The 27057-nt window shown below is 40.7% G+C and overlaps 1 protein-coding gene across 1 annotated transcript in view; it reads right to left on the bottom strand.

Moving 5' to 3' along the window:
- cdkal1 (CDK5 regulatory subunit associated protein 1-like 1) overlaps positions 1-27057 on the bottom strand; it is a 209470-nt gene that overhangs the window by 179808 nt on the left and 2605 nt on the right. The gene's annotated exons all lie outside the window — the stretch shown is intronic.

The raw sequence follows: 27057 nt of genomic DNA, 5'->3' as shown, positions 1-27057 counted from the left end.
TTGCATATCATGGCCATCAGGCAATTATGTGATATGTTGTTACTGCAGATGTACGCAAAAAACTGTTGACTTATCTGATGAAGAAAACCACTGAGGGTTAAGACAAGCTTCCTGGAATTCGTGAGCGTGTCGGTACTTTCAAAAGTCAGTTGGTTGTGAATTATTGCGCAAAGCGGACCTGCTGAGATGCAATATCTGTCATTGCTTTAATCAATCGTAATTTATAAACCAGCTCATAATTTCCACTCTCATGAGTCAGTCTTGGTACTGTGACAGACATCATCATACAGGATATGTGTAGTGTGTTGTTGGTAATCTAAAGTACACCGCACATTAGAATAACAGCAAGCACACGACATTTGATCCTTTTTGTGCATTAGTGACCAATCACTTTGTAATTGGATCCATCAACACTGAAAAATTCAATGAGCAAAAATAAAATGTTGCCCACTATTTTAACTTCAAAATACCATCAAGGGTTGTCTCGGTTGCTGGTAGGACATTAAACTTGCAACATATGTGCGCATACATATTGTTATATACACAAAAATATAAATCACAACTTGATTCCATTTGGAACCACAAGATGAACAACTTGATTTAAATTGTACTTAATATATGAGGAAAATTACATCCGACCACAACAACTGACTCCCTCAAACAAATTGTGTGTTTCCGTCAAAGAGGGATTGCAGTTGGGTCCATGCTATGTGAAAATAAAACGACCCTTCCCTGTGTGACCATGTGTTTTGTCTATGTGTTATTTGATACAGTTTTCGATGCATGGTTTGTGAAACGATTCAAGGTCGGACCGATTTGAAAGTAGAACGATTCGATTCGGTTTGATATTATACGGCTCAGTTCGAGAGGGTATGATGCAATTACTTTTTTGTTGTGATTTTACATATTTTTGAAGGAACTTTTCAGTCCTGCAAATGTGCCATTTCCTTCAAAGATATCTCTCTAATAAAACACGTTTCGATATGTATCTCAATACATTTCGAAGTGGGATGATCGATTCGGTTAAATTTGATACACTCGCATCTTTCAAATCAAAAATCGATTTTTTGGTTCAAACCGTTTTTCTTACGCCCCTAGTTTGTATGTATGTTATTCATATATGTGTGTTATTCATATATGTGACCTCATTCTTTGAAAAGATTTCTACAGACAGACCAAAACACATGAATATAATCCGTGAGCGGTCCTCCTACATGTGTTTATTTGCATTGATTCCACTACAAAATCACAAAAAAACAGACCAGTTTGATAGTGAAAAAGCAACACCTGGGGTCTGACTGTATGTGTGTCTGCACCATGTAACCAAGGTCATAACACATTTCAATCACATACTCACTGTGGAGATTGGGAAGAAAGGGTTAGTGGGGTGGGTGCATTTGTGAAAGCAGCATATGGATGGATAGTTGCACAAAAAGCTAGGGTTAAAAGCAAGGAAGAGCAAGTGTATTCATACAGACAGCAAAATAAATTAAATGAATATGTAGACAACCCGAAGCCAGAAGTGGGCACATTTAGTAGTTATCATCCAAACACGGGCTACGAATGACAAAAAAAAAAAAAAAAAAGACTTGTGCATTCTGCGCTGTAAGTCTGTTATTGATTTACCCACAGGTGTGTGAAGCACCCTGCAGAGATACTGAGATGAGGCTCAGCTGCAGTGTCAGAGAGCACGGATGCACACACACAAAAAAAACATCGAGCAGAATGGGAATAAGATAATTTCCCCAAACTCCAACTATGCAGATGTGCCATCATGCAAACACAAAGTGTAAACTGTTATTTTAACTGAGTGTGTTGCTATAATTAAGCAGACGGCTGCTTTTCCCAGTTACCTGTAAAATATAATCTGTTTTTTTTTTTTTTCGAAAAGTAACCAAGAAAGTATCCAGTGTCCAACTTTACTGTGTAAAACATGTTCCATAAGACATCCGCATGTCTGGCACCTGATGTGTGAAATAATAGAGTGATGCTCCTCACGAGAACTATTGAGTTCCCATCGGGATTATTCTATGCAATCTGCTTGGGTTTTCACACTCCACTCTCAGTTATGGATCCATTTACTGTACACTATAAGCCAAGTTGCTTTGCCTACTCAAATCATATTCTCTCTTGCAATTATGTAGACCTACTTTTCAAAGTTACACAACAATGCACGATGGACGTTTAGGTATTAGTATAGAATTTCATCCAGCCATGCACTTTCACCATCCTGTTCAGGGTCGCGGTGAGATGGAGCCTGTTGCCGCTGTTTTCAGGCGAGAGGCGAGGTACACCCTGGACTAGGGCTGGGCGATATAGCCTTCAAATAAAACCTCAAGGTTTTTATTTTCACAAAAATCCAATTTCTCCTTTGCATATATAAAAAAAAACAATGACAATGACACTACTCAATACAAGTTTGGATTCCCCCCCACCTTCTGTGATTTCCTGATACCAAGCAAGTTTTTCCCCCATAGTTAACTTGCATTAACTGCCACAGAAAAAAAAAATGTAAATTTTAATTTAATAAACATTTTAAATGATCCAGAATTAAGCTGTCAAAATGCATGCCCGTCTAATCCATGGGTCTGTTGTTGAAGACACACCGCACCATCACCAACCTCATGTTGATTTGTGCAGATGAAGCGAGGCAACCTTTGCAAATCATATCATATAGCAAAATCGTGTTTCACACTTTGCATTGGTTTCCCTTCTCTGGACTACTGCAGAAAATGATACATGGTGAGTTTCGATCACACATTTGGTCCTGGTTCACTTCAAGACTAAAATCTTTCCGGTAAAACGCAATTGAATTGACAGTATCAGAGACACACAGGGAAACCCTGCATTTTTGCAGTTCCACATTGGCACATGGGTATATTTTAAGATTTGTATTTTTACAGCTTATCCACTGTTATTCGCTGAAAATCTCATCCATTCATTTTTTTACACGCAGTCCAACACATTAAAATTATTACTCTGCTGCCATTTTGTGGTTATCTTGGTGTTGTTGTTAGGCTTAATTTATTGATACTAATTTGTTTGAGATGCCCTGTATTGTTGGCAGTACAGTCTACTGTGCAGTTACAATTTGCCTGTATTCCCTAAGACTTATTGTGTGTAAATGCCAAAAGGTGTGTTTAATATCATCATATCATCTGCGTAACGTGCTAGTGCATTTATTTGTTTACAAATGTAACGGCACGTAAGCATGTTATTTAGGCTAGTATGCTTATTACTGATAAGCCTCATGTGAAGTTGGTTTGTTTGTGTTTAACGATTTGACTACTACAGTTTGTGTAACATCAGTTCATGTTTGTATACCTGGTAGATGCATGGCATTGGTGCATTCTTAGTGCTTGTTGCTATTTTGTAGCGTCTATACCCAATTAGAATTCCCTTTTAGGGATGGCGTCAATTATCCACTGAATTTGTCAGTTCCTATCACTTAATTGTGAGACAACTCAAACCTCACAAAACATTAACACTATCTGCTTAGTTTCATAGGCTTGCTGTATTTATTATTTTTTTTAACAGCCACGATTTCAAGAAGAGTTTCCGAATTAAATTATATGCACTGTTGGCGTTTTTGACGACTGTACCGGACTTAACTGCTATATATTTCTGATTTGCCTGAGCTTTCTGCTCCAAAAACACTAATCTGTGTTTTTTGGTCCGTGTAATATTCCCATTTCAGCTGAACAGATCCAAACCGCCCAAGAGTTTGTCTGGCCAATTTTTGGGTGCACAGCGGGGTTCAAATGATAGCGTTCACACTTGATCGAACAAACCACACTCTGAAAAATAGCACCAAAGCTCATTTTATCAAAAACAAACCTGTCAAGTGTGAAACACCCCTATTTTCATATGTTTTGCTTGAGTTTAGGATAAATTTGATAAGATATTACTTTTCTTGAGGGGCGGGGGAGGGCGGAGAACATAAAATGTTTTAGGGGAACCTGCATGTTTTACTTGTTGCAAGACTTTAAATATGTGTTGCTCATCTTTCCTGTCAGATGACACCAGCACAGGTGGAAACACACAAAGCCCCGAAGCAGCAGCTTAAAAGAACTAAAAGTGACCATGAAGAGCAAAGACCAAGAAAAAACAAGAATAACTACAGTATCTGATTCCCCCATTGAAGAGTTTAGCATAGGTAGACAACGTTGAAAGGTAAAGGCTGCCGAAGCACTACCGTGTGTGTGTCGGTGTGTGAGTGTGTGCGCGCATGTCCGCGCGCACATGCAAATTTGTGCTCGAGAGACACAGAAGATGCAGACAGCGGCCACCCTGGGGCTCAATACAATGCTTGTGAGCTTCACACACACACACTGTATCATGACCCACTTTTCTTCCCGATCCCACACACATCGCCTCACGCACGCGCACACAAGCTCATTTGTGTTGTCATTTCTGTCCTCTGCCCTGCATCCTTTCCACCCCATATCTCAATGCTGCCCTCCCAGCACGGCCCCTCTTATCTATCTTCACACAACACACACGCAAAACCCACCACGCAGAGAGGACGCGCTGACCTTGGGATACAGTGCCGTAGAGGGTTATAGGAGCCAGCATGCTGGTGCCAAGGGTGGCTTTGGGGTGAATAGATACACTTGACTGAGCTAACAAGGCCTGTCTGCCCTTATAGGGTAACCAGACTGCTGGATGCCAGGCTGGCTCAGAGGACAGGTGCACTGGAAGGCAGGGTGGGGCAGCGACCTCAGTGCTCTGCATTAAGACTACTTAGATAAAGTGATTTTTACTCAAATTAATGGTTCTTGGATGATAAATGGCCAATGGGCATTTGCTTGTGTAGAGCTTTGCCACCTTCAAGGCACTCAAAGCGCTTGAACACTTTCTCCTTATTCACTTAAAGCGGAAGACAACCCAAACATGTTTTTTTCAGGAATATGTTTCCAGCAGGCCCACTAGTTAGAACACGGCATTCTGATTAATTTTGCATTTGTGGAGTAAGGGTTAATCCACCCATTTTTACCTATCTCGGGGGTGGCCATTTTGTCACTTCTGTCGACTGAAAATGACATCGCAGTTGCTCGGGGCTCAGGTAACGGCCAATCATAGCTCACCTGCTTTCCGAAGGTGAGCCATGCTCGGTTGTGGGATGGCTAAAAACGGGATTTTTCTGCAAAACTCATAATCCACAAACACAGTATTAATCAGAACGCCTTGTTTCAACTAGTGGTTTCAAATGTTTGGGTTAACTTCCTATTTAATGCCTATGGACTTAAGAGGTCCTAAATCGCATCGCATTCTTGTCCATTCTTTTCTCTCCAACCGACCAAAAATATTTACTGCTCCATGTTGAAGTGTTATATTTTGTCGTCCGTTGACTGAAAATGACATCACAACTGCTCACAACGAACAATCACGGCTCAGATTCAGAAAACAGGTCAGCAGTGATTGGTCGTTGTGAGCAGTTGTGATGTCATTTTCAGTCGACAAAAGACAAAATGGCCGGCCCCACAGATGGCTAAAAACAAGTGTATTTTGCTGCTTAACTTATATTCCACGAATGCAAAATCAATCAGAATGCCGTGTTACAACAAGTGGGCCTGCTGGGAACATATTCGGTTGACTTCCGCTTTAAAGATGGCATCAGGAGACACTGGGGGTTCAGTATGGTCACGGGGGCTCAGGGTTAAATTCACAACCTCTAGGTTGCGAGACGACCACTCGACATGCTGAAGTACTGCATGGTGTTTTTAGACCAGCTATAATGTTAAGATGTGTCGCAGTTGGAAATGTAAACTTGTTGTAAATGCTAATAGCTTGAGAAACGTTCCAGACATCGCAAAAAGCAGAGACCCAGACTTCCATAAGTCAATTCAGTGTTTTGGTTAAATTCACAACATGTAATTCCATTTGTTTCTGTGTAGTTAAAAAGTAGACATCAAATGCTAGTGGGAATAAAAAGCTTGAAGCAAGCACCTGGCTTTGAGGTTCACTGCCACTATCTAGCGCTCATTATTCACTTGTAGGTTGAGGCACCGGCACTGGCTTTGCCATGCATTGAATTATCTGAGTATGGAATTCCGTGTTTGCTGGTTCAGTGGAAGGTGTACGGTGTAAGGTGTAATTTTGCAGGACGTTTCTGCGATTGAGTGAGATTGTCGTGAATGATTCATCGGAACAAATGGATGGGTACACGAAAAAAGGCAATGACTGCATTTTGTTGCAATCTGAGACTCTATTAAACAAAAGTACACCAATATGTAGAGCAAAATAGATTACATTCAACGTGTTTAAATCTAATATGGGCCATGTGTACAGTATGTGTGCACATTTGCCTTACTGACGTGGCAAATTTGTATGGGCCTTAGAGGATTTACACGTTTCACCTCCAATCAAGTCACACACAAATAGACACACTCACACACACACGCACACACGCACACAGAGCCTGGGGGGTTGGCGGTTGGTCTATCCGTCTAGCAGGGTGAGCAACCACTCAGGCATGGATGATAATGCAATCAACTGTCATTAGAGGGACAGTGAATACACGCACACAGGGCACAAATGATGCTCTTTCAGCTGTCAGTCATTTGTTCAAAATCACACATGTGCCATTTAGTTATAGCAATACAAGTTCTCCAAGCTTGGACTTCACAAGCTGACAAATGTGCACACTTTCCACACAAATGTTTTCAAATGCAGAGGAAGGCAACACCTGAAATAAGAACATACACTTTGTGTCAACTGATATTCTAGCGCAGTGTTTTCAAACCTTTTTGAGTCAAGGCACATTTATTTCATTGAAAAAAATCGTGCGGCACACCACCAGCTGAAATTGTGAAAACAAAATCTTATTTCAACAAGTCTTATATTGTTTATATAAGCATTTTTTAACATTGAAGAATGACGTTATATTTTAACGTCTTGAATAGGAATTAAATAAACACAAAGAAAAAAGTATTCTATAATGTTTCATATTGATACTTAGTGTGAAACATGGGACTGTTTGGATAAACATGCGTCACTAATTCGCTTTTCTCTAATAAAGACAATTAGCTACCTGCTGCTGCTGCTACCTACTGGTATGGAAAAGTACTACAATGTAGTAAATACATGATTACGCTGCCAGGCGCTAGACCGCACAGGCACACAAATTAGATCATTTCCCACGGCACACCTGACAACATCTCGCACACCAGTGTGCCGCAGCACCGAGTTTGAAAAACACTGCTCTAGCGGAACGGCACTCGCTAATGTGCAGCATTTACGAGTGTGAAAATGTGTTCTTTAGAAGATTCTTGGGCCCCATTTTGTCACATTTTCAACCCCAACACAGATGGTGGTCGTGGAACTGAAAAACAGAAGCTACTGTATATTTACCCCTTGGCCCATGGTCTAGTTGTGTGATAATCGTGCTTTACAGGAATATGGTGACGGAGAAGAAAACAGTTGTGCAACGTAGCATCAAAATATTGGAATATCAGTGATGGGCTAAATCGCAATGTATCATGGAACAACAATAAGCTCTTTAGAAAGATGCTCAAAAAATGAGGTCATTGGATAGCACAAAAGGCAGCTAGTAAAAACTGAAAACAGACCCTGAAGCCATTCTGGCTCCAAAGGGAGGCGTGCAAAATCTGATAACATGCCCCATGTTCTGTCCCTTGTGGAAACCTCTGTTGGGGCCAAAGACTTGTAAAATAAAAAAATAAAAAAAGGAGAAAGCCATTTCCATCATACCTGCTAGAGGCTAGTGGGGTCGAGACGACTGTGAGCCGCTGTCAATAGTGTGTGCAAAGTCGAAACAGGTGAACGAGATCACTACAGATCATCGCAGAAAAGACATCGCCCAAACTGAATCTTGTGTCTCTTCTGAGAGACATGCATAGCTGGGTGGGCGAATGCCACTGTGCCTCACTGTGTATTCGCAAGCTGACGTGTTCGCCTAGTTGAGCGCAGTCAGGGGCAGACCAGAGATACCCTACCAAACAGTTTGACAGCCTCTTAAAAACAACCATCCACTTGGGATTGTCTCTAGTTTCAAACAACTAACTGTGAGTCCATTAAGTCTGAGGACGAGGAGCTGTGACGTGAAACAGTGGAAGTGGTCTGGAGTAGGAGGAGGGCATTCGAAAAATAGGGGGAAACAAATCAGTGGTGCAAATAGGGGAATATCAACTGGGAAAGGGAGTTTTAAACAGGAGGTCGAGTAAAGAGGGAAAAGTACCAGTTCAGAGTAAGCTACATGTTTTAAGTCAACTTTAAAGGGAGAAGTCAACCCAAACATTTTTTTTCAAGAATATGTTTTAGACAGGCTCGCTAGTTGAAACAAGGCATTCTGATTAATATTGCATTTGTGGAACAAGGGTTAATCCACCCGCTTTTATCTCAGGGGTGGCCATTTTGTCACTTCTGTCGACTGAAAATTACATCGCAGTTGCTCGGGGTTCAGGTAACGGCCAATCATAGCTCACCTGTTTTCCGAAGGTGAGCCATGATTGGTCGTTACCTTAGCCCTGAGGAGTTGTGATGTCATTTTCAGTCGACAGAAGTGACAAAATGGCCACCCCCTGAGATGGCTGAAAACAGGATTTTGCTGCATAACTCATATTCCACAAACACAGAATTAATCAGAATGTCTTGTTTCAACTAGTGGAACTGCATAGAATATATTCTTAGAAAAAAAATGTTTGGGTTGACTTCCTATTTAATGCCTATGGACTTAAGAGGTCGCATCGCATTCTTGTCCATTCTTAGCTTCTCTCTAACCCACCAAAAATATTCACTGCTCCATGTTGAAGTGTTATGTCTTTAATGTAAATCCGCACAAACCGAAGCATTCAGATAAGTACTTCGATCAGCTTTGCTCAATGCCAACGACACAGTCTTTAAGTTGAAGGCAATCATCATGGCCATTCAAAAAGGCAAACGAGCCACTGCACAAGAGTTTGGAGTAGATGAATCGTTGATACCGCCACGCACTGCATTCAACTGGAGAAATTCCACTGTAAAATGACTGCAATGTGTACAGGCATAACAATAGGTGATTAAGTAGGGGTAATCCAAGAAAACAGGCAAGTACTGCTTAGAGAGGAACAGGAATGATGGATGCTACGAGTCAAGCCAAGTACTAATTTGGCTGGCAATGGGTACACCTGGGCCCAGCAAAGAACTCCCAGCTGACAAGAAAACAGGAGAAACTATGCAAAACAAGCAATAATGTTAGTTACATATTTGTCCACATTAAAAGGATAACAAGATAGTAGAGGAGGACTTGCGCAGCACATATGGGCCGGATATTGGAAAGATTCCAGCGGTAGTGATAAAAATGTGATAATGGGTTCACTGTGATTTTAAATCCATATTAACGGTGATTTATCGAGCAGCGTACGCGCAGGGGATAGGAATGGCTCTTGAAAAGATTTTTGCCATTGCACATCTCACCTTGCAAAGAGACGACGATATGAAGCCTCAGGTTCAAGCACTAATTGGGGCCAATCACGAGTCTGCAGCCCAGACAGAAAGCCATTATGGTCATCAGTGCAAGCATGAAAAGATGTTCCACACAGTGAGGGAGATTGTTAAGAGTCAAGGGCAAGGAAGTCAGTGCGTCTGGGCTCTTGGAAGGTTACTGATAGACACAGTCATTTACTAGTGATTTCACTTTTACCACACGTCTCACCTGAATTATGGTACCTTCGAGATGTCTGCTCGTCATGAACACGAATTTGACATTTTGCCTCAGTGAGGGAAGATGAAATCAGATGAGCACTGATCGATTCATAGAAAAAGACAGAAATGAAATCGATAAAGTAAATTATTTAACTGTTTATAGTGCGCTTCACCAGTATGTTAAACATGGTCGAAGAGTCTGAGAAAATAGGCAATGGGGGACAAACTTTGTAAGTTTTGACTAACTATTGGTTTGTTGTTGTTTTTTAATTTATCAAAATAATACAAAATAAAAGCAGAACAACCCAGCAACAGCGCGGTAAAGAAAGACTTTTACTCTACATCCAAATTCAGTCAACTGTAAATGTGAATGAATAAATACAAGTCTAAATTCGGGATGGCCATAATAATCCATTAACTGATTAATTGATCCTTAAAAATGGCTGATTGTTTGGAACTGATCGCTTCATTCAAACACACCGCCAGTATAAAAAGCATCCTAAAATTACCCAAATCTTGGATCAGGTAAATTTAGTCAAATGCCCATTTTTTTTATGTTTAGAGAGCACAAAACAATTATTGGTAAGAAAACAGTGAGAAAGCTTCTTTCAACAACTCAAATCCAACTGTCAAAATCGTTCACACCACAGCCAGTTCCCCAGATCATAACAATAACACAGTGGGTTTTATGGTGATTCACTACATCTTTGACATCACAATTGTGAATATGTTTGTTATTTGCCCTAGGCGATGGCGCTTTACTTTCAATGAGAGAGGTGCATGTGAGCCTCTGTGTGTACTATGCAAAAAAGATAAGTCAGACATCAGTTTGCTGTGGATATAAAACGGCCTGGGTGAGATCCAAAAAAATAATGCAGGTGTGTCCGTGTTGTCTTCCTTTTCTTCCAGGTTTGACCCCTGGGAAAAAAAGACAACGAAAAAACCAACATAGAAGCCAGCTGTATGTAAAATGTCACCTGTCCTGGATGAATTGTGGCAGGTGGGGCTAAAGCTTAGAAGTGAATAAAAGTGGGCGTGACAGTTGAGAGGCGCTAATGTCCGCAGTCATTGAGGAGAAACTGAACAGGTCAACTATATATTTTACGCTACTATTCTTAGTATAATAAAACTTAAGACGCTAAAGGGCAAAGTTTTTACGTATTGTAACTAAACTGCCCAACCATGGAAAACTATAGATCAAGCGATAGAGATTCTGCAAGAGCAAGAAGAGATTTCTGATCAACATTAAGAGCACAAAATCTCTGCAAATTTTTCAATCTCGAGCCCACACGCACACACATTGTCACACATCTCTCTGGAATATGAGTTCGGTTGAAAAGCAATTTTCTTTAAGTTGTTACTGCAGCTAATAACATTTCCAATATTTACGCCTTCATATGTTAAGTAGCCTAATTCGATTAATAGTGATATGAGGCCTTCATCCACCATTTTTTCCTCATTTCAACATGGAATTGAAACAATTTAGGTCATCTGGCCCCATATTCCCACAACCAGGCTGAGGGACATGCAAATCAGATGCAAATGCCACAAAAATGTGAAACTAGTCATGGGCCTGAGTAATAAATACTGAATTTAGCCTCTTGGCATTCCAAAAACAGCCAGTTGGGGTTCAAATGCAAATGGTATGCAAATAGCCCAGATGTAGATCGCTTTTATTTTTCCTGATGCACTGAGCACACGGGGCGTCCTGGTGGCTTCGAAGGCAGAGGCCCATAACACGGCCATATGATATTGTGCTTTTGAAGCCAGCTCATCGTGCAATCCCCTGATTCATTTGCATTCCTCCTCTGACGCTTTCCAAAATGTAATGAGTTGTCAGACTAAACCGAAAGAAAACAGCCTAAACGCTTATCAGATATCCGATGAGATGTTGATCAAGAATGTGAGACCATGAAACACGGCAGAGAGTTTGACAAAATCATTTCAAACGATAAAATGCAGACAGGTGAATAGAAGATCAGCAGTGGGACACAAAGGTGGCTCAACAGAGATGCAATTTGACTGTAGGAGGAAGGAAAGTCAAATAAAGTTAGACTAAGTATGGTAATGTAGTCAAACGCTAAAGATACCGAGGCAAATGAGATGGAGAGAGTTGGTGAGACAGCCACTATTGCGAAATGGGCTGGAAAATCTTGGGAAAGATTTCACAGGACCGAGAGATGCTTGAAGCAGAGTCTTTCTGAAACAGTTTGGAGAAATTGAAGGGAAAATGTTAATCTTGGCATGTGCACTATGAAACTGAGTTGAGGTAAATATGCAAACAGTCTGCTGATGTCGCTTGTTCACGAAAAAGAAGGGGAAACGTTCGGTGTGGTAAATTAATCTAAGGCAAACACATTTTGCAGAGCAGCACGTGATAAGCTTATTGGACCGCCTTCCTCAATTGGCAATGTCTCCGCAAATGACATGCACCATCGGCGCGCGCACACACACACACAGCTTCGTCTGCACACACCTGCAGATCTACCATATTAGAAATAATCACTATAACGCACGAAATTTTTACTTTCTTGCCCCGAACATACTACCTGATCTCAGTCTGGCGGCCGTGCCAATGCATTCGAAATGAACACCGCAAAGCCCTTAATCATAGCCTCTAACCCGCCATACAAGATTCTGGCCCAAGTGCTTAGCACATAGTGGTAAAAGGAATGTGGATGTTGGCAGAAAGGAAGATGATTAGAAAGGCTGCTTGTACTCACATCATGCCAACACGCACACACACACACACACACACATACACACACACACACAAGTTTACTGCCTCTGTTTTTAATTGTGCATCACCAAGGAAAGTGGTTGTGTTTTCTGGCTTTGTTCAGCAAAATAGTTAAGATCTTGGGATTATAAGCATTCTGAATGCAGCACCTGTAATTTGAAAATGTATTATCCAACAAAGGGGTACAAAGACAATAATTGTTTGTGGTAGATGAAGAAGCAAAAGATGGAATGGTGAGAGATGAAATGCTATAAAATCAAGTCACAAACGCCTGTTGATTAATTAAACTAACACCCCAACAATCAAGGCCCTTTCACACCTATCCTTTGCTTACTCTGGCCCGACGAGTATGTAATCATGGCGTCTCAAAATGTTTTACTTGTTGAAAAGTTAAGTACATAAGTCCTCGATTTACAAACGAGTTCCGTTCCTACTTTGGCGATGAAACCCGAATTTCGGTGTACGTCGGATTTCACCATTAACTCATTCACCGCCAAACATTTTCAGACCCTCTTTTTCACCCTAACGTTTGAAAAAATTAGAAAAATATAGAAATACGTTCCTGGCACGGAATGGCTGGACTGCGAAAGGAGTAAATTCGTCAATCGCAGTGAATGAGTTCAAGTCAGAGTTTATGTCAAAAAACTTGGTATAAAAAAAACAAAAATACTGTAACGAATTGGGTTGTTGTGGTGACATTTGTGTTTTGCTGAATTGTGTTGTTTCCGAGTTTTCTGAATGCATCACGCGACTCGCTGGATGGGAGGGGTGTGCCAGTGAGAGGAGAGACCAGACGGACCACTTGTTGCTCTGTAGTGGGTGTCGGCTATGGCCCACAGTAACCGCGTTATAATAATAAAAAGGAGATAACTAAAATAACGTCTGACGTGTCTTTGAAAGACCTTACAATTAGAGATTTACCAATGTTTCTTTCAGAAACGATACCGATACCAATTATTAGTAGTCAAGGTGGCCAATAACCGATATTTGGAGCAGATATTCATTTTCAGTAAAAAGGAAAATATTGTCATCAAAAGCTAAAACAAAATAAAACTCTTAACTTTGTTGAAATGTCTTTAAGCATATGTTTATTGAACAATTTTTCAGATCTGCATAATGTGTTCTAAATTGGAGAAAAAACACCAATATTCTTTTTCACGGTAAACCTGATAAGTTAATTAGCCACACAGAGAAAAAACAATGTTGGACACGCCAATATAATCTGGAACCGTGTGGTGGATTCGGTCCATAACCAAGTTTGGTTACTGAGTTCAATAAACAGCCCGCAGCAAGAGGGAAAGCAAAGTAGAGCTTGTTTAAAAGACACCAGAGGTTGAAAGCACCATAACAGTCGGTCTTACACACACAACTATACATAAGTAATATGCATCATCTTAACATTAGTAAACCCATTTCAATAGAAACATCCGTCAAGCATCAAGCAGATTCTTAACATACCTCAAGGAGTCTCAACTGATATATCGCAGAGAACCTCTAAAGCACACAAAGTAGCTATGGAATAAGTAAGTGAACATTCTTGTTGCTTGCGTGAGAGCCTCCATGCATCTGAGCATAAATACATTAGTTAGATGGAGCAGACGTGGTGCGATCCCAGAGAATTTGCCTCCAAATTAATAAATCATTACAAAATGAAACAATTTGAAGTCTTTTCCTCAGTAAATAATACATGTATCAGTTCACAGTATGTGCTTATAAGGAACCACGACAGGAAAAAAACAGAGTGTACTCACTGCAAATGTACACACATTCACACACCTCACCAGACAGCCAAATGCACAGGAACACATCAAACTCAAACAAATTCCAACGACAGCAGATGGCATCAAAATTATAAAACGTCCTGTCACCGTCCTTTTATATGCTAATCCGGTGGCTGTACACATCTGAATCTCTTTAATGTTGTGTGGTCAGGAACTAAAAATCAAGCGGAGGCGCTCATGCTGTGAGTTGTACACACCAAGACAGGTTTTTTGAAAGCAATCCATCACTAGACATCGTTAAGAGACGGGCGGCATTTCATGTATTTTCGCAGACTTCCAAATAAGAAGGACTCATGTTACACAAATTCATTTACCTATAAAAGGGCATCCCACCTGAAATTTGGCTCACCGTGACGTTATATGCAAGCACTCATTCTGTCATTCAAACAGCACAGCGGGGGTCCTGCTGTCATCTGCTCAACTCAGCTCATTTGCTGCTGTAAGCTACGCTTCAAGCCACTGCTGATGAAAAGTTGATCGCGCCCAACCTCAAAGTGAAGGCAGTGACAGCTGGAAAGCCACCTTGGTTGTGTGTGAAACTACATGAGAATTGTTGCGAACAAAGTTGATCAAAAAGCAAGACTTTGAACTATGCAAGACCAGGCAAAAGTAGTAATTTCTTTGAGATTACAAGGAGAAAAAGTTGAGAAGATCAATAGGCCACTTGTCGCAGCCCGGAGACAACAAAGTGTCAAGAGACCAGGATGACATTGTGAGCATGGAAACACAGATGAGGTTTTTGCTACCGGTACTTCAAATTTGTATACAGTATTCCTTTCAGAGGGAGGAAAAAATGGTGTAGTGTGACAAACTCCTCTCCATCGACGTAAATGTTTGACATCAAATTATAAATACAAGACAAGACAAGAGACATTTCGCCCCACAGAAAAAATAAAAGGGATTTGTCATCAGCTTCAGAAAACAGGTGAGCCATGATTGGTCGTTATCTGAGCCCTGAGGGCCTGTGATGTCATTTTCGGTCGACAGAAGAGACCAAATGGCCGCCCCCTGAGATGGTTGAAAACGGGTGAATTTTGCTGCTTAACTCACATTTCATCTTAATCAGAATTCCTCGTTTCAACTAATGGGACTGCATACAATATATTACAATATGTATACAATATACATATTCTTGAAAAAAATATGTTTGGGTTGACTTCCCCTTTAAGGAGGCAGAGGAGCAGATATAAATGTGCTTTGCAACATACAGCCATTACAATAGTATAGTAAATACCATGAAACCACGTGAAAAGAAATAGAAATTGTAGCATCTCTGTACAAAACAAAATAATAAAGCGACCCTCACTCATTCTGTCATAAGACTTTTGTGGGATGTGTTACGCATGACTGGCTGCCTTTTCATTTTAGTTCACTTTAGAATCACTGGATCCAAATATTTTTTGTGATTTGTGTTGACCCCTGATGCAAGTCACAAGATGCAACACGCTGCACTAACAAAGAGGAGATTCATGATCAAAATTTTAATACATACATAAAGATTTTCATAGTGTAACTAATTTCAGAAACTTTTTTTTTGGGGGGGGGGCTTAATGGAGCTTTAAACACATGAAGGAAGTCATTACGGGATGGGGAAGATGGTTTACAGATAGATTTTTGAAGTTGATGCCCCTTCTACAACCACAATCATCCACTAATAATACTATAAAACACCATTGTGTTATGAATTCCAGTTCCACCCCCATGTGAATTGGAAAAGGTGAACAAGAATGAAATCACATACTAACTCCAGTGTAAACATAAATAAACAAAAACAAGCTCAATAATTATTTGTAAACAAACAGCCTCGCGGTATGGCCATCCGACAAATTATGAGCCTTACACGGCTGCACGCACACACACAATGAGCGGCTTAGTGTATATTCATGCAGCTTTTCTTTGGTCAAGCAAGGTCTTGCCAATGTCTCCAATCATTTTTTTTTCTGCTTGGTGATCAAGGTTACTTTGTCCGACGCTGATTCAAATTAAACCCGCTGCTCAAATCATTCACAGCTTTTAACTCCACTTTATCTAATATCTGTGCTCTCACATGGAAATCTAACACATAGCCAAGTCATTTATATGTATGAAGGAAAGATTAAAACAGGAACGTCTAGAATTAATTTATTACAAAACCAATGACATGCCCATACACACACCAGTAGTCTTACACTCTGCAAAACATTTGAATTCTTTAAACCTTCCCAACTGCGATCATATTCCTTTTTCCACGGGTCCTTCATACACCATACAAACCGGTAAGCCCGAACATTGTTCAATCACATACATGTAGCCAGGGCTTCTCTTCGACAGGTGGTCTTAAATGAACATGCGCACTTTGCTTTCCATTTCAGCAGGTGGTCAGCAAATAATGCCACTCATGCCCGAGAACTGGAGCCTATGACAGAAAACAGGGGTCATCTTCCAAAACAACACAAAAAGGGAAAGGGTGGGTGGGGGCTGGTTGGACTTGAAGGCGGCCTTGAAAAACTATTTGTTGCATGCCCTTGAAGACCTCATTCTGGATTTCTCTTGCTTCGTACTAACTCACCACCACACATTCAGCCTCACGTCACAATAATTGCTATCGCCTTTCAAGCGTTGATTTCGTCTTCATGAGAGAAATTACACATTTGTTTTTGTTGAATCGAGACGACGGGGAAAATAAAGAAGAGGGCAAATTAGTCGATAGACAGACCAAAAGGACCATTTTTTTTAATGGAACAGACAAGCTAATTATTCCAAAAGAGAGACAAAATGACAACCGGACAAAGAAAACGTCAAAGCATATCGATTTGTCTTTAGTTCTTTCCGAGCGACCGTCAAGAAGTCAGGTACACGCTTTCAAAATGTATCCTCTAAGAAGAGAAAGCAGAGACAACTTCCAAAAAGCTAAATATAACTCCATTTATCTGGCGGTGATCCGAAATTAGTTTTTTTCTGAGCTTGTTCAATTATTCCTGCTCCCTGTTGATCCAACGGCTCATTCTTTATACCATTGCTGAAATCACATCCACCGTACTCCCAATATATGCCTTCTGGGATATTTCAAATCCCCGCAGATTGCAGGCAGTTTTCCTGGGATAACAAGGGGTGACTGTCAGGATGACTTCTATGGGGAATAGGGAATACAGCCCCCAACCACCCAAAACCTGGTGGGAAATCCCATTTCCAGCATCTCCAATCATTTATCCCCATGTAGCTTCATTAGGACATGGCGTGCATAGAAATATAAACACTGTAAATACCGTTTTGACTATCTTGGCTCTATCTATCCGATTGCGTTTGTAGTTTGGGAAACAAGACATCAACATCCATTTGGGCGAGCATCTTAGAAATTGTATATTGTTCTTAATTTAAGAGATCTACCTCACAGGATTAAGTCTATCTGTCTTCAGAAACAGCGTAGAGAGCAGTGGTTCCCAACCACGGTGAATAGTGAGCCGTGAGAGATCATCAGGGGTGCCAATTTCCTTTAACTTGTCCAAAAATGATTTAGCAATTACAAATATGTATTTGTTCATTTATCTATGCCAGCGACATACAGTGAACAGCACAACAAATCTATGCTCTTCCATTAGATGTTAGAAGGTACAATAAATCTGTGTATCCAGAATATGTCATGGCTTCCTCCAAGTACACTGCAGTATATCAGCTTTGTGTCAATAAAGCACTCACTCACCTAGTATGTAACCTGGGACGGTTCCACACTAAGTGAGTTAATTTGTGAGTAAATCCAGACGAGATCATCATTATTTCAGTATTTTTTTGGGGTGGTGTGCCGTGAGATATTTCTTATGTAAAATGGGTGAATTGGCTCAAGAAATGTTGGGAAACACTGGTATAGCAGAGTGATGATCCTTGCTTATCTTCACGTCATTATTTTTGATGAATCGATTAATCATTTAGAGACCCAGTCAACCCAAACTTTTTTTTTCAAGAATATGTTCTATGCAGGACCACTAGCTGAAACAAGGCATTCTGATTAATATTGCATTTATGGAATAAGAGTTAATCCACCCGTTTTTTGCTCTCAGGAGCGGCCATTTTGTCACTTCTGGCGATTGAAAATGACATCACAGATGCGCAGGGCTTGGATAACGACAATCATGGCTCAGCTTCAGAAAACAGGTGAGCTGTGATTGGTCGTTACCTGAGCCTTGAGCAACTTCGATGTCATTTTCAGTCGACAGAAGTATTTGCTGCTTAACTCATTTTCCATAACCTCAATAATAATCAGAACGTCATGTTTCAACTAGTGGGCCTGTATAGAACATATTCTTAAAAAAATATATGTTTGGGTTGACTTCTTCTTAATTTGAAAATGTCCAAAACCTTGGAAGGTCAACCTCTCAACAGTAAATTTGTGTAGTCCTCCATGAAAGAAGACTGATTAGCTTGACATTGATTCAAATTAAAACATTTACAAACATCTGCTTTTCACATTTTTGCTGATTTTCTGACATGTGATTTACCAAACCAGTAATTGAATCATTCTTTATTTATGTTTAAGCATTTTCTGCACTGTCAAAAAAAAATAATGTCCTGATTTTGACCACAGGGCTAGAAATGAAAAAATGTTTTCTTTTTAAATCTGATTCAGTGATTGATTGACAAAATAATCAACGGATTAAGATTCTTCAAATAATGGGTAGTTGCAGCGTTAGTCCATTCTAATGCGGCGTAATAGCAGTGAAGTAAAGGTACACATTGCCGGAGAAGCAGAAATAGTACAACAGAGCTGTGTTAAACAAATCCTGTTTGACTGACATGCTCGCTCACGCAGTCTGACCACTCCATCCACGTCTTCCACTTTCACAGTTGGCCATTAACAGCGTATACGTGCAAATGCTAAACTGCAACTGTTTTCAATAACGTCCTGTCTGAGACAACTTTTCAAATACGCTGTTGTCATGTAAACAAAGAGAAACTGTCACTACTTTTTTTTGTCTCGTGTTTTCAACAGTAGCAGCTTTCATTACATTTTCGACATGGTCAAAATTCCTTCCCTCAGAGTAATCAATAGATGAGATTGAGCGATGATCCCTCCTTTCCTCGTGCAATCCCACTCTCCTCTTTTCTCTATCCCTATTTCTCTCGAGGGAATTTTAAAAGCAGGCCAGGCTGGGTTACCTAATCCCATTGCTTCTAAAAGGTTCCTGGGTGCTGCATACATGAGGGTCACCTTGTAGGATCACCCAAACACGCACACACAGGGGTTGGGATCACTCCAATTTCCTGCCTTCTAAATGGTTATACTCGACGGCCTGGACTCATGGTCTGTTTGTGGGCTTTAAGGAATTCCAGGCCATAGAAAATGTTTTTTTTTTGGGTTTTTTTTGCATGCCTGTTTGCTAGACAGAAGATGCAAGTAAGTGATCCCGCATTTGATTTTTTTTTTCTCCACTTCAAGTACAAAATGATAAATGCATCATTAGTTATGTGCGCTTATGTGTTTATTTGAGGCTAAAAATGTAAAAAGACAGCGCCTCAGTAAGTGATGATTAGGCATTCCATGTCTTTATGTGACAACTTTAATATTCAGAGTGGTTTAACCCTGTCAACAAATGAATTTGCATATCCATATTTACATATTAACAACCGCCCCAGCCGTCATATGCCTGCTCTAGCGCTTTTAGAGTCTTAGTATAAATAGAACCTAATGCAAATAGTGTGATAAACAATATTTAAGTGTATGCACTTATATAAGCCAGCATACATTATATTCATTACATCCTGTGTCTGGTTCAGTTGCTTATTGGTACTATCGCTTTACCTTCAAAGCGCTTGAGCTACTGCGCCATATAGTCAGCTGAGCGTCTCACTAGTGTCTGTTTCTGCTGCTTTAAATTTTGCATCTGCCTCTTTCGGCTGCGCCCTTGATCCATGATCCCGCGGATACATCCTCTCCTCTTTTCCTTACATCGCTTTCCCCCGACACCATTTTCCCTCTCCGAGCAGGCGGAGTGGACTGTCGGACACGTATGGCAGCGAGTTAGCGGAAAGACAGACAGCCCATCTGATCTTACAAACTGACAGCTGTCAAGAAGCACACACACACACACACACATCACATCACACATTCGCCCTATATCGAACCACTTCTCACTACCTCTGAAAGTGTGTGTCTGTCGGACGGCCAAGTGTGCGCGTTTGTGAATGTGAGAGGCGGAGTTAGAGGGAACATTTTAAGGCTTCGCTCACTATGACACGGCGGCGCGTAATGTTGCGTAGCACGCGGTCAGCCAATCGGAAGGAGCCTCACCCTCCGATTTATGAATGAATGAGGTGCTGCGTATGCGATGTCTACACGCACACACTAAAGCGAGAACATTCTGCAGTGATGTAATACAATCACTCGGAAAGGCTGAAAAACAAGTGCTGTATGGGAAAAAAAAATGATATGACAAGTTTGAACATTTCCAAATATACATATTACATATGTGATGGATGAACCTGTAAAACTACTTGTTCTTTCAAATGCCATAAAAGGACATTCTTCCTTCTTCAAGGGCCTCAGTTCAAGGAGCGTTAATATTGTCTTTCATTGAGACATTTGCAATAATTAACTCCTGTGCAGGAAACTAAAAAAGAAAAAATGTTTATCCGAGCTTTAATACCTGCAGATGTGTTGTTGTTAGCAAAACACCTCACACCCCCCTGTGTGAAGCCATATCCTCCAACTGCCTGTGTCCAAACAAGGAACTAAGAGCAGCCCATTTGGCTGACACTGTGTACAAGGGAGTCATTTTGCCTAACCGCTATGTAAAACTCATAACTGAAGTGTTTTGTGTGAGGACGGCTGGCAGCGACGGACGGGGACAGGGAGGGAGAGCAGGATTGCATGTGCACATTTATGTACACGCCTTTCTATGAAGTCAATTTCTGGCACATTGTTCCGAAACCCTCAACTGGCTCGTTTGCTGCCAGCGTGCTAGTGCAGGTTAACAGTGCCCTCTTTGGTCGCACAGTGGGAGACATGAAGCATGTGGGCCAGCATACACTCAAGCCCAGGCAGTTGAGCAGGTGTCAACACAATGAAAGCAAAGCAGCCTTCAAAACGCTGCCGTTTTGTTGAACCAATTGAGACAAAAGACTTTGAATTGTGTGATACGACATTTCAATTTCTATTTAACATGCATTGACTAACTCAATGGACTGGGGATGATGTGCTCCCTTGTGGGTAACATTGAAGAGAGCATGCAAAAAAGACTTGGCTTTGCATTTGTATTACACAAATAAGACTTTTGATTTAACTCACAGTGTGGAAAAAAAAAGTTACACATTGGAAAACTGTGAATGAGAAAAGAAAAGGTTATTTACATAGAATGGATGACCTCATCCTGTCTTTCCACTTCTCTTGGGGTAAGGCTGCCATCTAGAGGCCGCCACAACAACTGCTACTACGCTTCACCCCAGGTGATGTCATAGTTGGAGAAAGAATGAAAGAGTTAGGGGAGGGGGGAGTACGACAGAAAGAGAGGCAGGAGAGAATGTGAGGGAGGGAGAGAAGGTGATGTCATGTTTTTTATAGCTTGGTCTTTGTCTAAAACTGTTTATTTCACGATGCGGCATCGATCCGATGCACAGATGACGTCAGCTGGTTTGTCTTGTAAAGACGCACAACACACAAAAATGATCAATCAGCTAGATGTGTTCAGTAAGAAGCATTACATCCCTCTGACCTTGATATTCTACATCATTCCTCTCTTCCATACACGTGCAGAAATCTCAAACCATTCGAGCCAATTCCACTGCATTGCATCCAACACACACAACGGCACAAAAACCTTAACTAATAATCACTGTCAATTCTGTCCATGACAGACAATTTCTCCTTCCGCCAATCTCAACGAACAATGCTCACTCAGAAAGCAAGGGGTTGGGCCTCTCAAAGTATGAGGTAAGAGAAAAGGAGACGCTATGAAAGAGGGAAAGACGGAAGACTGGCGAGGAGAACGAAACGGGAATCAAACTAATCCTTCAGCTTTAGCAGAGAGCCGCTTCCCCTTAATCACTACCCTGCAGACATGGCAGAAATGGGTAGACAATGGAGGGAAATCATATTCCCCAATGGTTGGTGAAGCCGCAAACTACTTAACTGCATAAAAGAATACCAACCAAGAAGACTTATGACACAACAACAATGGTATGATAAGACTGAATCTGTTCATATAATCACATTAGAGCTGTCCCGACTAGTCGGCATAGTCAACGTGGCCATTGACGTAAAAACGTCGGGACGCACAACATACCGTCGACGTCAAGTATCGATGACATAAAATACGTCGGCACGTACGTACGCTCGAGTGTCGATGATGTAAATACGTCAACACGTGCATTGCGTCAGTTGTAAACAAGTGCGCACAGTAGAAATGGCGGAGGCGCTGGATACCAGCGACCCGGCTAAAAAAGCAGACAAAAACATCCAAAGTATGGACATACTTCAAAGAAAGGTCGAGCAAGTTGGTCGTCTGCGCCCTCTGTAAAGCTGATTTGGCGTACCACACATGATGGCACATCAGCCATGAACGAACACTTTAAGCGACGTCACTCAGGAGTACTACTGGAAGACGAGAGAAAGCAGAAAGCTGGAGTATGCTAAGTCCATCTAACTATTTAACTCATATCCCGCGTTTTTACTGAAATTGCTGTTATGTCCGACGTATTAACGTGCATCGTTAAGTTTCATTTCTCGAAGCAGCGGATTGCAGTCAAAGTTACGCCGTGTTGTGTTTCAACTTTGTGCATTATGTAGCTAACGTTCGCGGAGCTATTTCACTCCAGTCCAATTGTGTTGGTGCTTGTAGGTAATGTTACGTTGGTTCCGCTGCATTATATACCTATAAACAGTAACGCGCAACATCAGTTTATATCTCTGCTACGCAAAGCTCTCTGTGGGGGCAGCACAGCATTCAGATCGTATTATTTAGGATGAGGTCCTGTTCCCACGGCTTTAAAAAAAAAAAAACTAGAGGAAACTCTGGCCTGCTAACCATAGTCCGTGACTGTACTAATATATTATGTGTGCTTTTTCATTGTTATAACATTTAAATGTGCACTGCTTTATCTGTTTCAGGTTTAAGCAAACTGAGGTTATTTATTTTTTTAGTTATTTATTTTTGTTATTTCTTTTACTTGGGCTGCTGCTCAAGTAACAACCAATCACAGCTCACCTGTTCTCATAAACTAAGCCGTGATTGGTTGTTACCTGAGACCTGAGCAACTGTGATGTCATTTTCAGTCGACAGAAAATGACAAAATGGCCGTCCTCTGAGATGGATTAAACCAGGTGGATTTGGCTGCTTAATTCGTATTCCACAACACACAATATTAATCAGACTATCAAGTTTAAACTAGTGGGGCTGCAGAGAACATATTATTATAAAGACATTTTGGGGGTTGACTTCCTCTTTAACAAACACACAATAAGATGAACCAGGAATTATGAGGCGCTACAGAAAGTAGAGAAAGCCAACCGAGCAAAAAGAAAACACTATCCACAAGACCAACTTTAGATCTTATTACCAAGAGAGTATTACATTATACTGTCTTGAATTGCACCTTTATTTGCAACGGACTGTCAAACTGCTACAGAAGCAATGTACAATAATCAGATTGGGAGAAAGGCGGATATTTCCCGCACAGGAACGAGAGCGAGAATAGAAAACAAATCTGCACCTACTTTCTGAAGAACGGTACCTTTATTTAATTACAGATTCAAAGTGCCTTGACGGTAAGGCAATTTAAGATTACCTAGAATACAGCCTAAGTAGACATTCAAAGGCACTAACACATCCATAGTGAATCCAGAGCTCTGAAGGTCATTCAGTGCACTGATTCATTCATGTTCTACTGGACACTTTGTCGTTAAACTTGAGCCCGTCAGCGTTTGTGTCATAGTCTTCCGAGTGGTGGAATATGCACCGTCAACCGTATCCACCGTTCCCACACAGTTGAGGGTTGGACAACATTCAAAACAGTGGGCCCCTTTTTTTATTTCATTGTTTTATAATTATGGCCGTGAAGTGTTTTTCATGTAAACATTTACTGGTATTATGTCTTTGCTACTGTGTTAAAGTAGATTCGAGACGACAGCTCATGTACGAATTCAGGTTGTGTCATCATCCTAGGAGCAGATCTTGGACGTAAAACTCGGCGAGGACCCCCTGTAACGCAAACTCAATAGTTTAACAGGTATTAGTCAAATGCAGTGACTCCCAACCAGTGAGCTACGTCAGATTAGTGTTCTGTGAAATATCAAGACGTGCGCCATTCGAAATTATCCACTTTCACTTAATTCGTCCGAAAATACTTTTTGTTACTGCAAATAATGTATCTTTGGTCCCTCAAGCTATGCCAGCAGCAAATAGTGACAGTCAGAACAATCAATGCACTTCCACTAGATGGCAGAATATACAATCATGCCGTGGATCCGCCTATTTGCATTCATACAACAGAATAACAGCTTTGTGCTCAACTAAACTGCCCCAGATTTCACATTAAACAAATACATTTGTGAATAACTTGAGAAAAGATCATCATTATTTCTGGATCGTGTTAGTAGCATTTTCGGTGGTGTGCCGTGAGATAAGTACCATATATGCCTTGGCTCAATAAAGTTTGGTTACACTCGTCTAATGTAAATGTGCATTTAAATGGTGAGTTATGTACAACCTTAGCTAATATTCAAAGCTGAAGTTAAAATCAACAATTTAACATTTTAAGGTAAAAATGGGTTCTGGGTCAGAACCCCCTCTTATAATTATCTTAAAATAATTCATCACTGTGCCCTGGCACAGTTATTTTTCATGTAACCGTCTCAACATTATGTGAATAAAAAAAAAATGTGTTCAGCTCAGTGTCGTTCATCTTTAACAAAATGCCCAAAATGCAGGCTGTTGTTTCATATTGAAACATTATTTAGTTAAACCATATTGAAACTTTCTTTAAACTACGGTATTATGAAACTCTTTTATTCCCATTTTCAAAATTTGATTAGGGAATCAGTAAAAGAAGCGAGTGTGATTAAGAATCCGGTCAATGCAGCACTTGCAATAGCTTGCAACAAGCCCCTCAGCAAACCTAGTTCCATGTCTGCCCCCTTTACAAAACAGATGTTATACAACCTGCTACTTTACACCTGTCCACTGGATTTTAAAATAGACATTCAACAACAACTAATAATAATCATCATTTAAATTGCCAAGAAAAACACTACAAATAATGAAACCCAAAAAATATTGTACAAGGCATCCTTCTTCCTGAAGTCAACGAGAAGGACATTATCACACAGAAACTGTTTTGTTCACAGACACATTTTGCAAATGGTTTATGAGTTTCAGCGGTCCTACAAACAGATCAGTAGTATGGAACCGCAGCCTACACCTACACACATCTGTTTGGAAAGCATGCAGGATACAACACAGCACATCACAGAGCACTGACATGTTGAGGGCAAACTCCTTTCTAGTATCATGGCTGGCCAACAGAGCAACACTGCCCCCTTGTGTTTCACAACATAATTACATAAAATTCAGAGGCCATATAAAAAGGTACAACTGAACTTGTTCTCCTGTTTCTGTCCAATTCTATGAATAACTGATTTTTTTTCTTTACTATTAGTTGGCACTGTAATTTCTTGAATATAAGACTGAGGATAGGAGGTAAAAACAAAATTCACCACATAGTATATGACCTGGTAACTAGGGATTATGAAAAAAGTGTACTTACATTTGCAAATGATATAATAATAATAATAATAATAATAATACTTATAATAATATTTATAATCATAAAAAGGGTAGGAATTAATGGAAATTTTCATGTTCCAAGTTCAAACTTTTGCCTTGATATATAGCTTTATAAACCATACAGCCAAATGGTTGCCATGTAAGCAAAAAAGATCCATATGACACTTAGCACGTCATACTTTTCAGCGAGGAGCGGAGAGGCAGCGGGAGCTTCAGGGCGCTTCTTCCTCTAGCACACATGCAGAAGGAGGTGTGCCACTTGCCACTACTACTCGCATGTTGGTAGACAGTTTCCCAAGCAGTCGCGTGCGTTGTCCGACACCGCTTGCAGCCGCCAGAGAATGCGGTAAGCCCTCATTGAACAAGCGTCAATGTACAGCGAACAAAAAGTTCCAGCGAGGCTGACTCCACAACCAAGTGTGGCCGCATTGAAACGTACCTTTTCAGCTGTTTACGTTCCAAATTGGACGGCATGTTGTCGGTCGAAAAACTGGGGGCATTCCTCATCCAAATAAATGTGCACGTCTACTCAATTCCATTGCAGTCTCTGTAAATATCCTGACTGGTGTTTAATGCCTCGCCCGTCCTAACCGTGATCAGCAAAGAAGCAGTGTTTTTTTGTTTTTTTTCTTTTAAGCAAAGAAGCAGTGTGCGCTTGTCCCAGCCTAAATCTATGTAGCTCTGCTCATTTCCACATTTCCTCATTCTCATATAAATAAACCTTTCATATCAGCCACGGAGAGGTTAATCCTTTTGATATGTTGAAGTGGGCATTAGTAGAGATGTCCACATACATTTTGGTGCCAATTGATCGCCGTTTTTGGACGTTATAAGCAATGAAAGTACAATGATTTCCAATGGAGAGTTTGGAAACGGTTCCTCCCGTGACTCCGGCCAAACAAGGATAGAACGGTAGGGGGCGCGGCCATTGGCCTAATTAACGAGAGGCGTTATTCATGGAGTCACTTATTCCCTAATTTCTCCAAAATGAATAGATAAAATAGAAAATGGCAACTCTTATCATTTTCCTGATCAAAAAAAATATAAAATGAACTTGTTTGTGAAAACATGGCCATCCCGGCCCCAACGCCCCTTTAAGACTGAGTTGGTGTTTGTTTTTGTTTTTTTCAATACCAGTGTT

Source organism: Filicampus tigris, chromosome 8 (genome assembly GCF_054856515.1).
Source record: "Filicampus tigris isolate MCC_2025a chromosome 8, RoL_Ftig_1.0, whole genome shotgun sequence".
NCBI classification, from domain to species: Eukaryota; Metazoa; Chordata; class Actinopteri; order Syngnathiformes; family Syngnathidae; genus Filicampus; species Filicampus tigris.
This window is presented reverse-complemented; position numbering and strand designations above follow the sequence as displayed.